The 14076-nt window shown below is 41.1% G+C and overlaps 1 protein-coding gene across 2 annotated transcripts in view; it reads left to right on the top strand.

Annotated features, from left to right (window-relative positions):
* LOC128665791 (beta-1,4 N-acetylgalactosaminyltransferase 2-like) overlaps positions 1-14076 on the top strand; it is a 358995-nt gene that overhangs the window by 64263 nt on the left and 280656 nt on the right. The gene's annotated exons all lie outside the window — the stretch shown is intronic.

Here is a 14076-nt window from a genome sequence, read left to right as displayed (position 1 = left end):
AGACTCACTCTTGTCTATCAGCTGTCCATATCCCAGGTGTTGAGAACTGGGAGGTGGATTTTCTAAAGTCGTTAGACTTTTCTTCCGGGGGAGTGGGAATTTCCTCCGGAGGTCAAGATCAAGCAGGAGAGGGCTTTGGTGTTTTTGACAGCGCCTGCGTGGCCACGCAGGACCTGGTTGCAGATCTGGTGGACATGTCATCCTTTCCATCACGGTCTCTGCTTCTGAGACAGGTTCCTCTACCTCAGGGTCCTTTCAACCATCTAAATATAATCAATCTGATATGGACTGCCTGGAGACTGAACGCTTGATGTTATCAAAGCATGGCTTCTCCGAGTCAGTCATTGATACCTTAATACAGACATGAAAGCCTGTCTCTAGGAAAATTAAACATAGATATGGTGTAAATATCTGATTGTTATGAATCCAAGGGTTACTCATGGAGTAAAGTCTGGATTCCCAGGATATTATCTTTTCTCCAAGATGTTTTTGAGAAAAGGGTTGTCAGCTAATTCCTTAAAAGGGACAGATTTCTACTCTGTCTATTTTTTTGCACAAGCGTCTGGCAGGTATTCTAGACGTTCAGGCATTTGGTCAGGCTTTGGTTAGATCCAAGCCTGTGTTTAAAACTGTTGCTCCGCCATGGAGCTTAAACCTGGTTCTTAAGGTTCTTCAAGAAGTTCCGTTTGAACCTTTTTTGTTCCATAGATATCAATCTTTATCTCGGAAAGTTCCTTTTTGGTAGCTATTTCCTCGACTCGTAGAGTCTCCGAGTTATCTGTGTTACAATGTGATTCTCCTTATCTGGTCCTTCGTACGGATAAGGTAGTCCTGCGTACCAACCTGGGTTTTTACCTAAGGTGGTATCTAACAAGAATATCACTCAAGAGATAGTTGTTCCATGCTTGTATACTAATCCTTCCTCAAAGAAGGAAGTCTATTACACAATATTGGACGTGGTTTGTGCTTAAAAGTTTTACTTACAAGCTACTTCAGTTTTCATCAAACGTTCACCTTGTTTGTTGTCTATTCTGGACAGAGGAGAGGTCAAAAGACTTCAGCAACCTCTCTGTCTTTTTGGTTAAAAAGCATAATTCATTTAGCTTATGAGACTGCTGGACAGCAGCCTCCTGAAGGGATTACAGCTCATTCTACTAGAGCTGTGGTTTTCACTTGGGCCTTTTTTAAATGTGGCTTCTGTTGAACAGATTTACAAGACGGAGTCTTGGTCTGCGCTTCATACTTTTTCAAATTTAACAAATTTGATACCTTACTTCTTCTGAGGCTATTTTTGGGAGAAAGGGTTTTTTACAGGCAGTGGTAACTTCCGTTTAAGTACCTGCATTGTCCCTCCCATCATCCGTGTACTTTAGCTTTGGTATTGGTATCCCATAAGGACTGGATACACTTAACAAGAGAAAACATAATTTATGCTTACCTGATAAATTTATTTCTCTTGTAGTGTATCCAGTCCACGGCCCGCCCTGTCACTTTAAGGCAGGTAATTTTTTCATCTAAACTACAGTCACCACTACACCCTATGGTTTTTCCTTTCTCTGCATGTTTTCGGTCGAATGACTGGATATGGCAGTTAGGGGAGGAGCAATATAGCAGCTTTGCTGTGGGTGGACTCTTGCAACTTCCTGTTGGGAAGGAGAATATATCCCATAAGTAATGGATGATCCGTGGACTGGATACACTACAAGAGAAATAAATTTATCAGGTAAGCATAAATTATGTTTTTTCTAGCTTTATCCTTTTTTGTCTCCCTTGAAAAATCCAGCTCCAGAGTCTGCCCTCAGTGTGTTTCATCTGTCCTCAGCGAGTTTCATCTGTCCTCAGCACGTTTTATCTGTTCTCATCGCGTTTTATCTGTTCTCATCGCGTTTAATCTGTCCTCAGTGTGTTTCATCTGCCCTCAGTGTGTTTCATCTGTCCTCAGTGTGTTTCATCTGTCCTCAGCGAGTTTCATCTGTCCTCAGCGCGTTTTATCTGTTCTCATCGCGTTTAATCTGTCCTCAGTGTGTTTCATCTGTCCTCAGTGTGTTTCATCTGTCCTCAGCGTGTTTCATGTGCCTTCAGTGTGTTTTATCCTCAGTGTGTTTAATCTGTCCTCAGTGCATTTTATCTGTCCTCAGTGCGTTTCATCTGTCCTCAGCGCGTTTCATCTGTCATTGGTTTTTAGATAGCCTTTCTCAAGAGTATAACAAAAATTCCAAATGAACGGAGGAAATTTACTTCCAGTGTGTGAGAAATGGCCCTTCACTTAAAGGAACATGAAATCCATTTTTTTTTAAAATTTCATGAATAAGACAGAGCATACAATTTTAAATAACTTTCCATTTTGATTCTGTTATAAATTTTGCTTCAGTTTCTTCTTTTCAACTAGCTCCCAGCTCCTAAGCTTTTTCCCCCCAACAAAAATAGCAAGAGAACTAAGCAAATTAGATAATAGATGTAAATTGGAAAGATTTAAAAAAAATATATGTTCTATTCAATCCAAATGCTTGCTAATTAAAAACACATTCATTTCCCTCTTGTTTTTTTATTTATTAAGAAGACTTAATAAAATTCAGAGAAGACTTTCCAAATTATGAATGAGTACCCCAAAACATTTTTTGGACGTAGCATTGGTTTTGTGTAAGGACAAAAGACACTAACTTTACCCGCTGCCATATTGCGTGTCATTAGGAAGGAACATTGCCAGATACAAAAACGCTACCTGCTCATTCGATTAAAAGGAAATATTAATAATTAACTAACATGTTAACACTAATACAAAATAGCCAAATCATTAAGCCAACAAGCACACACGCCCACTTTACCCATAATGCCCCTGTTCATATCCCTTAAAAAGACAGATGCACATATCTCTGTGGTATTGGAGCACCAATCACATATTAGCATCACTTCACATTAGTAAAAGGGATCTATTTAAGTACAGGCCCTTCAACCATTATAGGCCCTGCAATCATTAAAACCCAGAAATTACCAATTTATTTGTCTTTAAAGTGAAATCTTTGTTGAAATTTTGTTGAAATCTAAAACCTAGGTTGGCTCATATGTTAAGTTCTAAGCCCTTAAAGGCTGCCTCTTATATCAGTGCATTTTGACAGTTTTCACATCTAGACAGTGCTAGTTTATGTGTGCTACCTAGATAAAATTGTGCTCACTCCCCTGGAGTTATTTATCAGTCAGCACTGATTGGCTAAAATACATGTCTATCAAAATAACTGAAATAAGGGGGCAATAAGGGATAAGACAAAAGAAAGACCCGGTACAGGCAGCGGTTGGTACACACTCAGGCGCAGTCAGACATGGATCACCAGACATTAGGTAATAAGAGCCAGGCAGATGCTATAAACATTCAGGCAATATCACATTTCAATCAACTGATGGGTGGGTAACCAGAATCAGGAATAGGTTTGTAAACATTTGAGTAAAGTAAGAATTTAATTAGCTGGTAGTCGGGTCATCATAGTTAGACATAGGTCAGTACACACTCAGCTAAAGTCAGGCTTGAATGAGCAGACAGATGGGTAATCAGAGTCAGTCAAAGTTTGGTACACAAAGTCAGGCTGGAATCAGCAGGCAGATGAGTAATCAGTCAGGTAGAGGTTGGTACACAAAGTCAGGCTTAAATCATCAGGCGGATGAGTAATCAGAGTCAGGCAGAGTTTAGTACACAAAGTCAGGCTTTAATCAGCAAGCATATAGGTAATCAGAATCAGTTAGAGGTTGGTACACAAAGTCAAGCTTGAATCAGCAGGCAGATGGGTAATCAGATGCAGGCAGAGTTTGGTACACAAAGTCAGGCTTTAATCAGCAGGCAGATGGGTAATCAGATTTAGGCAGAGTTTGGTACACAAAGTCAGGCTTAAATCAGCAGGCAGATGGGTAATCAGAGTCAGGTAGCGGTTGGTACACAAAGTAAGGCTGGAATCAACAAGCAGATGGGTAATCAGAGTCAGGCCGAGTTTGGTACAAAACGTCAGCCTGGACTCAGCAGAAAGATGGGTAATCAGATTCAGGCAGAATTTGGTACACAAAGTCAGGCTTGAATCAGCAGGCAGATGGGTAATCAGAGTCAGGTAGCGGTTGGTACACAAAGTAAGGCTGGAATCAGCAAGCAGATGGGTAATCAGAGTCAGGCAGAGTTTGGTACCCAAAGTCAGGCTTTAATCAGCAGGCAGATGGGTGATCAGAGTCAATCATAGTTTGGTACACAAAGTCAGGCTTGAATTAGTAGCCAGGTTGTTAATCAGAGTCAAGCATAGTTTGGTACACAAAGCCAGGCTTGAATCAGCAGGCAGATGGGTAAGCAGAGACAGGCAGAGTTTGGTACACAAAGTCAGGTTTCAATCAGCAGACATATGGGTAATCAGAATCAGCCAAAATTTGGTACACAAAGTCAGGCTTGAATCAGCAGGCATATAGGCAATCAGAGTCAGACAGAGTTCGGTGCACAAAGTCCGGGTTGAATCAGCAGGCAGATGGGTAAACAGAGTCAGGCAGAATTTGGTATACAACGTCAGACTTGAATTAGCAGGCAGATTGGTAATCAGAGTCAAGCAGAGTTTGGTACACAATGTCAGGCTTGAATCAGCAGGCATATAGGTAATCAGAGTCAGGCAAAGTTTGGTACACAAAGTCAGGCTTGAATTAGCAGGCAGATGGGTAATCATAGTCAGGTAGAGGTTGGTACACAAAGTCAAGCTTGAATCAGCAGGCAGATGGTAATCAGAGTCAGGTAGAGGTTGGTACACAAAGTCAGGCTTGAATCAGCAGACAGATGGGTAATAAGAGTCAGGCAGAGTTTGGTACACAAAGTCAGGCTTAATTCAGCAGGCAGATAAGTAATCAGAGTTAGGCAGAGTTGGTAAACACACTTGAGTAAAGTAAGATTTCATTTAGCTGGTAGCTAGGTCATCAGAGTTAGACATAGGCCAGTAGACATTCGGCTATTGGCAGGAGACAGATGGGTAATCAGAGTCAAACAGAATTTGGTACACAAAGTCAGGCTTGAATCAGCAGACAGATGAGTAATCAGATTCAGGTAGAGTTTGGAACACAAACTCAGGCTTAAATCAGCAGGCAGATGGGTAATCAGAGTCAGGCAGAGTTTGGTACCCAAAATCAGGCTTGAATCAGCTGGCAGATGGGTAATAAGAGTCAGACAGAGTTTAGTGCACAAAGTCAGGCTTGAATCAGCAGGCAGATAGGTAATCAGAGTCAGACAGAGTTTAGTGCACAAAGTCAGGCTTGAATCAGCAGGCAGATGGGTGATCAGAGTCAAGCATAGTTTGGTACACACTTGAGTAAAGTCAGATTTCAATTAGCTGGTAGTTGGGTCATCAGAGTGAGACATAGGTCAGTACACACTCGGCTAAAGTCAGGCTTAAATCAGCAGACAGATGGGTAATCAGAGTCAGGCAGAATTTGGTACACAAAGTCCGGCTTGAATCAGCAGACAGATGAGTAATCAGATTCAGGTAGAGTTTAGTACACAATGTCAGGCTTGAAATAGCAGGCAGATGGGTAATCAGAGTCAGTCAAAATTTGGTACACAAAGTCAGGCTGGAATCAGCAGGCAGATGGGTAATCAGAGTCAGGTAGAGTTTAGTACACGACATCAGGCTTGAAATAGCAGGCATATGGGTAATCCGAGTCAGACAGAGTTTGGTACACAAAGTCAGGCTTGAATCAGCAGGCAGATGGGTAATCAGAGTCAGACAGAGTTTAGTGCACAAAGTCAGGCTTGAACCAGCAGGCAGATAGGTAATCAGAGTCAGACAGAGTTTAGTGCACAAAGTCAGGCTTGAATCAGCAGGCAGATGGGTGATCAGAGTCAAGCATAGTTTGGTACACAAAGTCAGGCTTGAATTAGCAGGAAAATGGGTAATCATAGTCAGGCAGAATTTGGTACACAAAGAAGTCAGGCTTAAATCAGCAGACAGATGGGTGATCAGAGTCAGGCCGAGTTTGGTACACAAAGTCAGGCTTGAATTAGCAGGCAGATTGGTAATCAGAGTCAAGCATAGTTTGGTACACAAAGTCAGGCTTGAATTAGCAGGCAAATGGGTAATCATAGTCAGGCAGAGTTTGGTACACAAAGTTAGACTTTGATCAGCAGGCAGATAAGTAATCAGAATCAGTCAGAATTTGGTACACAAAGTCAGGCTTAAATCAGCAGACAGATGGGTGATCAGAGTCAGGCCGAGTTTGGTACACAAAGTCAGGCTTGAATTAGTAGGCAGATTGGTAATCAGAGTCAAGCATAGTTTGGTACACAAAGTCAGGCTTGAATTAGCAGGCATATAGGTAATCAGAGTCAGGCAGAGTTTGGTACACAAAGTCAGACTTTGATCAGCAGGCAGATAGGTAATCAGAGTCAGGCAGAATTTGGTACACAAAGTCAGGCTTAAATCAGCAGGCAGATGGGTGATCAGAGTCAGGCCAAGTTTGGTACACAAAGTCAGGCTTGAATTAGCAGGCAGATTGGTAATCAGAGTCAAGCATAGTTTGGTACACAAAGTCAGGCTTGAATTAGCAGGCATATAGGTAATCAGAGTCAGGCAAAGTTTGGTACACAAAGTCAGGCTTGAATTAGCAGGCAGATGGATAATCATAGTCAGGTAGAGGCTGGTACACAAAGTCAGGCTTGAATCAGCAGGCAGATGGATAATCAGAGTCAGGTAGAGGTTGGTACACTAAGTCAGGCTTGAATCAGCAGGCAGATGGGTAATCAGAGTCAGGCAGAATTTGGTACACAAAGTTAGGCTTGAATCAGCAGGCAGATGGGTAATCAGAGTCAGGCAGAGTTTGGTACCCAAAGTCAGGCTTTAATCAGCAGGCAGATGGGTAATCAGAGTCAGGTAGCGGTTGGTACACAAAGTAAGGCTGGAATCAACAAGCAGATGGGTAATCAGAGTCAGGCCGAGTTTGGTACAAAACGTCAGCCTGGACTCAGCAGAAAGATGGGTAATCAGATTCAGGCAGAATTTGGTACACAAAGTCAGGCTTGAATCAGCAGGCAGATGGGTAATCAGAGTCAGGTAGCGGTTGGTACACAAAGTAAGGCTGGAATCAGCAAGCAGATGGGTAATCAGAGTCAGGCAGAGTTTGGTACCCAAAGTCAGGCTTTAATCAGCAGGCAGATGGGTGATCAGAGTCAATCATAGTTTGGTACACAAAGTCAGGCTTGAATTAGTAGCCAGGTTGTTAATCAGAGTCAAGCATAGTTTGGTACACAAAGCCAGGCTTGAATCAGCAGGCAGATGGGTAAGCAGAGACAGGCAGAGTTTGGTACACAAAGTCAGGTTTCAATCAGCAGACATATGGGTAATCAGAATCAGCCAAAATTTGGTACACAAAGTCAGGCTTGAATCAGCAGGCATATAGGCAATCAGAGTCAGACAGAGTTCGGTGCACAAAGTCCGGGTTGAATCAGCAGGCAGATGGGTAAACAGAGTCAGGCAGAATTTGGTATACAACGTCAGACTTGAATTAGCAGGCAGATTGGTAATCAGAGTCAAGCAGAGTTTGGTACACAATGTCAGGCTTGAATCAGCAGGCATATAGGTAATCAGAGTCAGGCAAAGTTTGGTACACAAAGTCAGGCTTGAATTAGCAGGCAGATGGGTAATCATAGTCAGGTAGAGGTTGGTACACAAAGTCAAGCTTGAATCAGCAGGCAGATGGTAATCAGAGTCAGGTAGAGGTTGGTACACAAAGTCAGGCTTGAATCAGCAGACAGATGGGTAATAAGAGTCAGGCAGAGTTTGGTACACAAAGTCAGGCTTAATTCAGCAGGCAGATAAGTAATCAGAGTTAGGCAGAGTTGGTAAACACACTTGAGTAAAGTAAGATTTCATTTAGCTGGTAGCTAGGTCATCAGAGTTAGACATAGGCCAGTAGACATTCGGCTATTGGCAGGAGACAGATGGGTAATCAGAGTCAAACAGAATTTGGTACACAAAGTCAGGCTTGAATCAGCAGACAGATGAGTAATCAGATTCAGGTAGAGTTTGGAACACAAACTCAGGCTTAAATCAGCAGGCAGATGGGTAATCAGAGTCAGGCAGAGTTTGGTACCCAAAATCAGGCTTGAATCAGCTGGCAGATGGGTAATAAGAGTCAGACAGAGTTTAGTGCACAAAGTCAGGCTTGAATCAGCAGGCAGATAGGTAATCAGAGTCAGACAGAGTTTAGTGCACAAAGTCAGGCTTGAATCAGCAGGCAGATGGGTGATCAGAGTCAAGCATAGTTTGGTACACACTTGAGTAAAGTCAGATTTCAATTAGCTGGTAGTTGGGTCATCAGAGTGAGACATAGGTCAGTACACACTCGGCTAAAGTCAGGCTTAAATCAGCAGACAGATGGGTAATCAGAGTCAGGCAGAATTTGGTACACAAAGTCCGGCTTGAATCAGCAGACAGATGAGTAATCAGATTCAGGTAGAGTTTAGTACACAATGTCAGGCTTGAAATAGCAGGCAGATGGGTAATCAGAGTCAGTCAAAATTTGGTACACAAAGTCAGGCTGGAATCAGCAGGCAGATGGGTAATCAGAGTCAGGTAGAGTTTAGTACACGACATCAGGCTTGAAATAGCAGGCATATGGGTAATCCGAGTCAGACAGAGTTTGGTACACAAAGTCAGGCTTGAATCAGCAGGCAGATGGGTAATCAGAGTCAGACAGAGTTTAGTGCACAAAGTCAGGCTTGAACCAGCAGGCAGATAGGTAATCAGAGTCAGACAGAGTTTAGTGCACAAAGTCAGGCTTGAATCAGCAGGCAGATGGGTGATCAGAGTCAAGCATAGTTTGGTACACAAAGTCAGGCTTGAATTAGCAGGAAAATGGGTAATCATAGTCAGGCAGAATTTGGTACACAAAGAAGTCAGGCTTAAATCAGCAGACAGATGGGTGATCAGAGTCAGGCCGAGTTTGGTACACAAAGTCAGGCTTGAATTAGCAGGCAGATTGGTAATCAGAGTCAAGCATAGTTTGGTACACAAAGTCAGGCTTGAATTAGCAGGCAAATGGGTAATCATAGTCAGGCAGAGTTTGGTACACAAAGTTAGACTTTGATCAGCAGGCAGATAAGTAATCAGAATCAGTCAGAATTTGGTACACAAAGTCAGGCTTAAATCAGCAGACAGATGGGTGATCAGAGTCAGGCCGAGTTTGGTACACAAAGTCAGGCTTGAATTAGTAGGCAGATTGGTAATCAGAGTCAAGCATAGTTTGGTACACAAAGTCAGGCTTGAATTAGCAGGCATATAGGTAATCAGAGTCAGGCAGAGTTTGGTACACAAAGTCAGACTTTGATCAGCAGGCAGATAGGTAATCAGAGTCAGGCAGAATTTGGTACACAAAGTCAGGCTTAAATCAGCAGGCAGATGGGTGATCAGAGTCAGGCCAAGTTTGGTACACAAAGTCAGGCTTGAATTAGCAGGCAGATTGGTAATCAGAGTCAAGCATAGTTTGGTACACAAAGTCAGGCTTGAATTAGCAGGCATATAGGTAATCAGAGTCAGGCAAAGTTTGGTACACAAAGTCAGGCTTGAATTAGCAGGCAGATGGATAATCATAGTCAGGTAGAGGCTGGTACACAAAGTCAGGCTTGAATCAGCAGGCAGATGGATAATCAGAGTCAGGTAGAGGTTGGTACACTAAGTCAGGCTTGAATCAGCAGGCAGATGGGTAATCAGAGTCAGGCAGAATTTGGTACACAAAGTTAGGCTTGAATCAGCAGGCAGATGGGTAATCAGAGTCAGACAGGGTTTGGTGCACAAAGCCAGGCTTGAATTAGCAGGCAGATTGGTAATCGGAGTCAGGCAGAGTTTGGTACACAAACTCAGGCTTGAAAAAGTAGGCAGATAATTAATCGGAGTTAGGCAGAATTTGGTAAACACACTTGAGTAAAGTCAGATTTCAATTAGCTGGTAGTTGGGTCATCAGAGTGAGACATAGGTCAGTACACACTCGGCTAAAGTCAGGCTTAAATCAGCAGACAGATGGGTAATCAGAGTCAGGCAGAATTTGGTACACAAAGTCCGGCTTGAATCAGCAGACAGATGAGTAATCAGATTCAGGTAGAGTTTAGTACACAATGTCAGGCTTGAAATAGCAGGCAGATGGGTAATCAGAGTCAGTCAAAATTTGGTACACAAAGTCAGGCTGGAATCAGCAGGCAGATGGGTAATCAGAGTCAGGTAGAGTTTAGTACACGACATCAGGCTTGAAATAGCAGGCATATGGGTAATCCGAGTCAGACAGAGTTTGGTACACAAAGTCAGGCTTGAATCAGCAGGCAGATGGGTAATCAGAGTCAGGTAGAGTTTGGTACACAAAGTCAGGCTTGAACCAGCAGGCAGATGGGTAATCAGAGTCAGGTAAAGTTTGGTACACAAAGTCAGGCTTAAATCAGCAGGCAGATGAGTAGTCAGAGTCAGGAAGAGTTTGGTACACAGAGTCAGGCTAGAATCAGCAGGCAGATGGGTAATCAGAGTCAGGTAGGGTTTGGTACACAAAGTCAGGCTTGAACCAGCAGGCAGATGGGTAATCAAAGTCAGGAAGAGTTTGGTACACAAAGTCAGGCTTAAATCATCAGGCAGATGAGTAGTCAGAGTCAGAAAGAGTTTGGTACACAAAGTCAGGCTTGAATCAGCAGGCAGATGTGGGTAATGCCGCTGTCATAATGCCTGTTTGTTGGGTAATAGGGGGTATTAAAAGGATATGAAACTCATTATATTTCTTCAATTATTCAGTTATAGCATGCATTTTTAAGCAACTTTCTAATTTACTCCTATTATCAATTTTTCTTCATTCTCTTTGTGTCTTTATTTGAAAAAGCAGGAATGTAACTTAAGGAGCCAAAAAATGGGTAATGAGCCTGAGACATCTGTCACTTTACACTGATGCTTAGGGTTGGTGCAGTTGGCTAGGGAGGGATCTAGTTGGCTAGGTGGGCTCCCTTTCCTCTCTCACTACTCCGTGGATGTCACTCCTGAAGCTCTGTGCTATATTGCTATATCCAGTAAATAAATCCAATGTTATCTCAAATTGTCTCAAGCAGCAGCACAAATGGGCAAGAGGGCACTTAGGACAATAGAATAGTTCCTGGACATCATGTATGGTGCTGGTGGCATACATAGGAAATAACAATGCTGGTGTGGCTCACGGATCTGTAGTTGGATAACAATTTCGCTTGATATCCTTTAATGTAAATCCTACTGGCCAACTGTTAGACTGTGTTACCCGAAGGGAGTCTCAAACACAATTTATGTCTCTCACAACAAACATGGATGTCTACCCTCTTACTTTTAAAGGAAATTTCCATGCCTGCTATGTCTTAATTGTCCCTTAAACCTTGTAAGCGTGGCTACCTCCCCACTGAATTAGTCCTACCAGTACAGTCTTACCTACCTACCAACACACATTGACTTAGGTCCACCAAAGAAATGTCGTCTAACTAGACAAAGGACTCTTTGGTTGACCCTATCTAAGAGAATAGCCATACCCAATACAGAAATCAAATGTTATCTCAAGTTACAGCAACAGTACACATGTGAAGGGGGGGCACTCCAAGGAGCAGAAGGACATGCTGGTATACCTCAACAAAGTTTCAGTCTGTGGGCCTTACACCATCGACACAGCATCAGAGGTGGCTGTAGTGTTGGCACTTGGAGAATGGATGATCACACTACTAGGAAACACCGATAGGTCAGTCACGTATTGTGACAGTCACTTATTAAGTCAGTAACTTATTGGGCTAGTGCAACTTTAGAGCCCTGGTTAACTGTTACGCGAAACACATTGTACAAATGTACAAAACACATCAAAAAACATTTAACAGTACAGTTACACTTCCTGATAAAAAAAAATATATAAAAAAGCTATAAGGGTTCAAAGATATGAGGTATCAGGTGTTAGAAAATAAAGGGTTGCAAAGGGCTTTAACATAGACATACATACATATACAGTACATGTGTAAATATGTATATGTGTGTGTGTGTATATATATATATATATATATATGTGTGTGTGTGTATAGAAATATATGTGTCTTTTAGATGTATTTATGTGTTTATATATGTATTTACATACATATATACAAATATAAACACATAAATAAATATGTACACACACTTATATTCTAATATGTGCATTGGAGCTCTTTGCAGTCAAATACATTTTTGTTCATTATTAATATTTAATAATGTTTTTAACTATGCATTTACTGTAAATATTTCACATTCCAATGTTCTTCACATAGGGGAATATGTTCTAACTATTTATAAATAGATATTCCTATATATATCTGTATATATCTATACCTATATATTATCATGTATACAATATATATATATATAATGGAATTGTAGAAAAACAGAAAGGTATCGTAGGCTGTAGTAATAAAAGCAGTTCTTTATTGATCCAAACAATGGTAAAAATGACCAAGGAGGTTACAACACACTCAGCAATGAGTGTGTAGATTTATTTTTTACCATTAAATCAACAGATTTACTCTATGTATAACTATACTATAATCACGCAATTCTGCACTCATCCTCAAAGGAATGTTGACAGCGCAGGTGGATTCTTTCACCACCCTTTCATTTTCGGAATCCACCGGGATGCAGCGAAGACAAACTGAGCATTACAAAAAAAACAACTAACCGGCTGCAATAAGTATTAAAAAAAAATAACCGCCTGCAATAAGTATTAAAAAAAAAATAACCGCCTGCAATAAGTATTAAAAACAAAACCTAACCGCCTGCAATAAGTATTAAGGAAAAAAAAACAACAACTACCTAATAAAATTATTAACCCCTAAATCCGCCAACCCCAACATCGCAAGCTACCTAATACATCTATTAACCCTGAAACTGCCATTAACCCACATCACTAATTAACTTAATAAATCTATTAACCCCTAAACCACTATTAATCCACATCACAATTAACATAATAAATCTATTAACCCCTAAACCACCAAACCCCACAACGCCAAATAACTAATCACTAAGCCCCCTAACCTAACACCCCCTAAATTAACCCCATTACATAAATTAAAATAATCCTAAATTACAATTAAAATAAAAAAAACTAACATTACTTTAAAAATAAAAAAAACTCAGTTTATTGTGCTGTTGAAAAACACTGGTTTAAACTAATCTAAAGTTACAGAAAATAAAAAAGTCTAACATTACAGAAAATAATAAACCACATTATCCAAAATAAAAAAATTAAACCTAATCCTTATGGAAAAAAAATCCCCCCCCCCAGAATAAAAACACTCCCTAATCTAAGAATAAACTACCAATAGCCCTTAAAAGGGCTTTTTGTAGGGCATTGCCCTGATAAAATCAGCTCTTTTACATTAAAAATAAACCAAGTCCCCCTAACAGTAAAACCCCCCACCCACCAAACCCCCAAAATAAAAAAAAACTAACACTAAAAAAACCTAAACTACCCATTGCCCCTAAAGGGGCATTTATATGGGCATTGCCCTTAAAAGGGCGTTCAGCTCTTTTACTGCCCTTAAAAGGGAATTCAGCTCTTTTACAGAGCCAAAATCCCTAATCTTAAAAATAAAAAATAAATAAAAAAAACCTAACACAAAGCCCCAAATAGGTACTCACGGTTCCTGAAGTCCGGCGGAGAAGGTCTTCTTCCAGACAAGTCCATAATCTTGTGTGGAGCGGTCTTCCCAGATGTGGCAATCCTCGGCGGCATGGAGGCTCCTCTTCATGCGATCGTCCACCGCACACTGAAGATTGAATGCAACGTACCCCATATTTATTGGGGTATCTTGCATTCCTATTGGCTGATATTTTAAAACCAGGAGACATTTTTCAGAAACACATAATGGCACTTTTAACACTATGAGATGGTGTGCCATTGAACAAGTTAGAATGTCAAAAAGAGGAGGCGATATGGAAAAGATGCTTGCAAAACAGGAGATCTTCTGGATGTTTAGACTTAAAACTAGACATCCAGTAAGTTTTAAACTCACGTTATGATCTGATTAATTTCTGGGAATGAAGAACATAGAATAATATATCTCTT

Source organism: Bombina bombina, chromosome 7 (genome assembly GCF_027579735.1).
Source record: "Bombina bombina isolate aBomBom1 chromosome 7, aBomBom1.pri, whole genome shotgun sequence".
NCBI classification, from domain to species: Eukaryota; Metazoa; Chordata; class Amphibia; order Anura; family Bombinatoridae; genus Bombina; species Bombina bombina.
The sequence above is the reverse complement of the archived record's forward strand: the minus strand, read 5'-3'. Positions and strand labels throughout refer to the sequence as shown.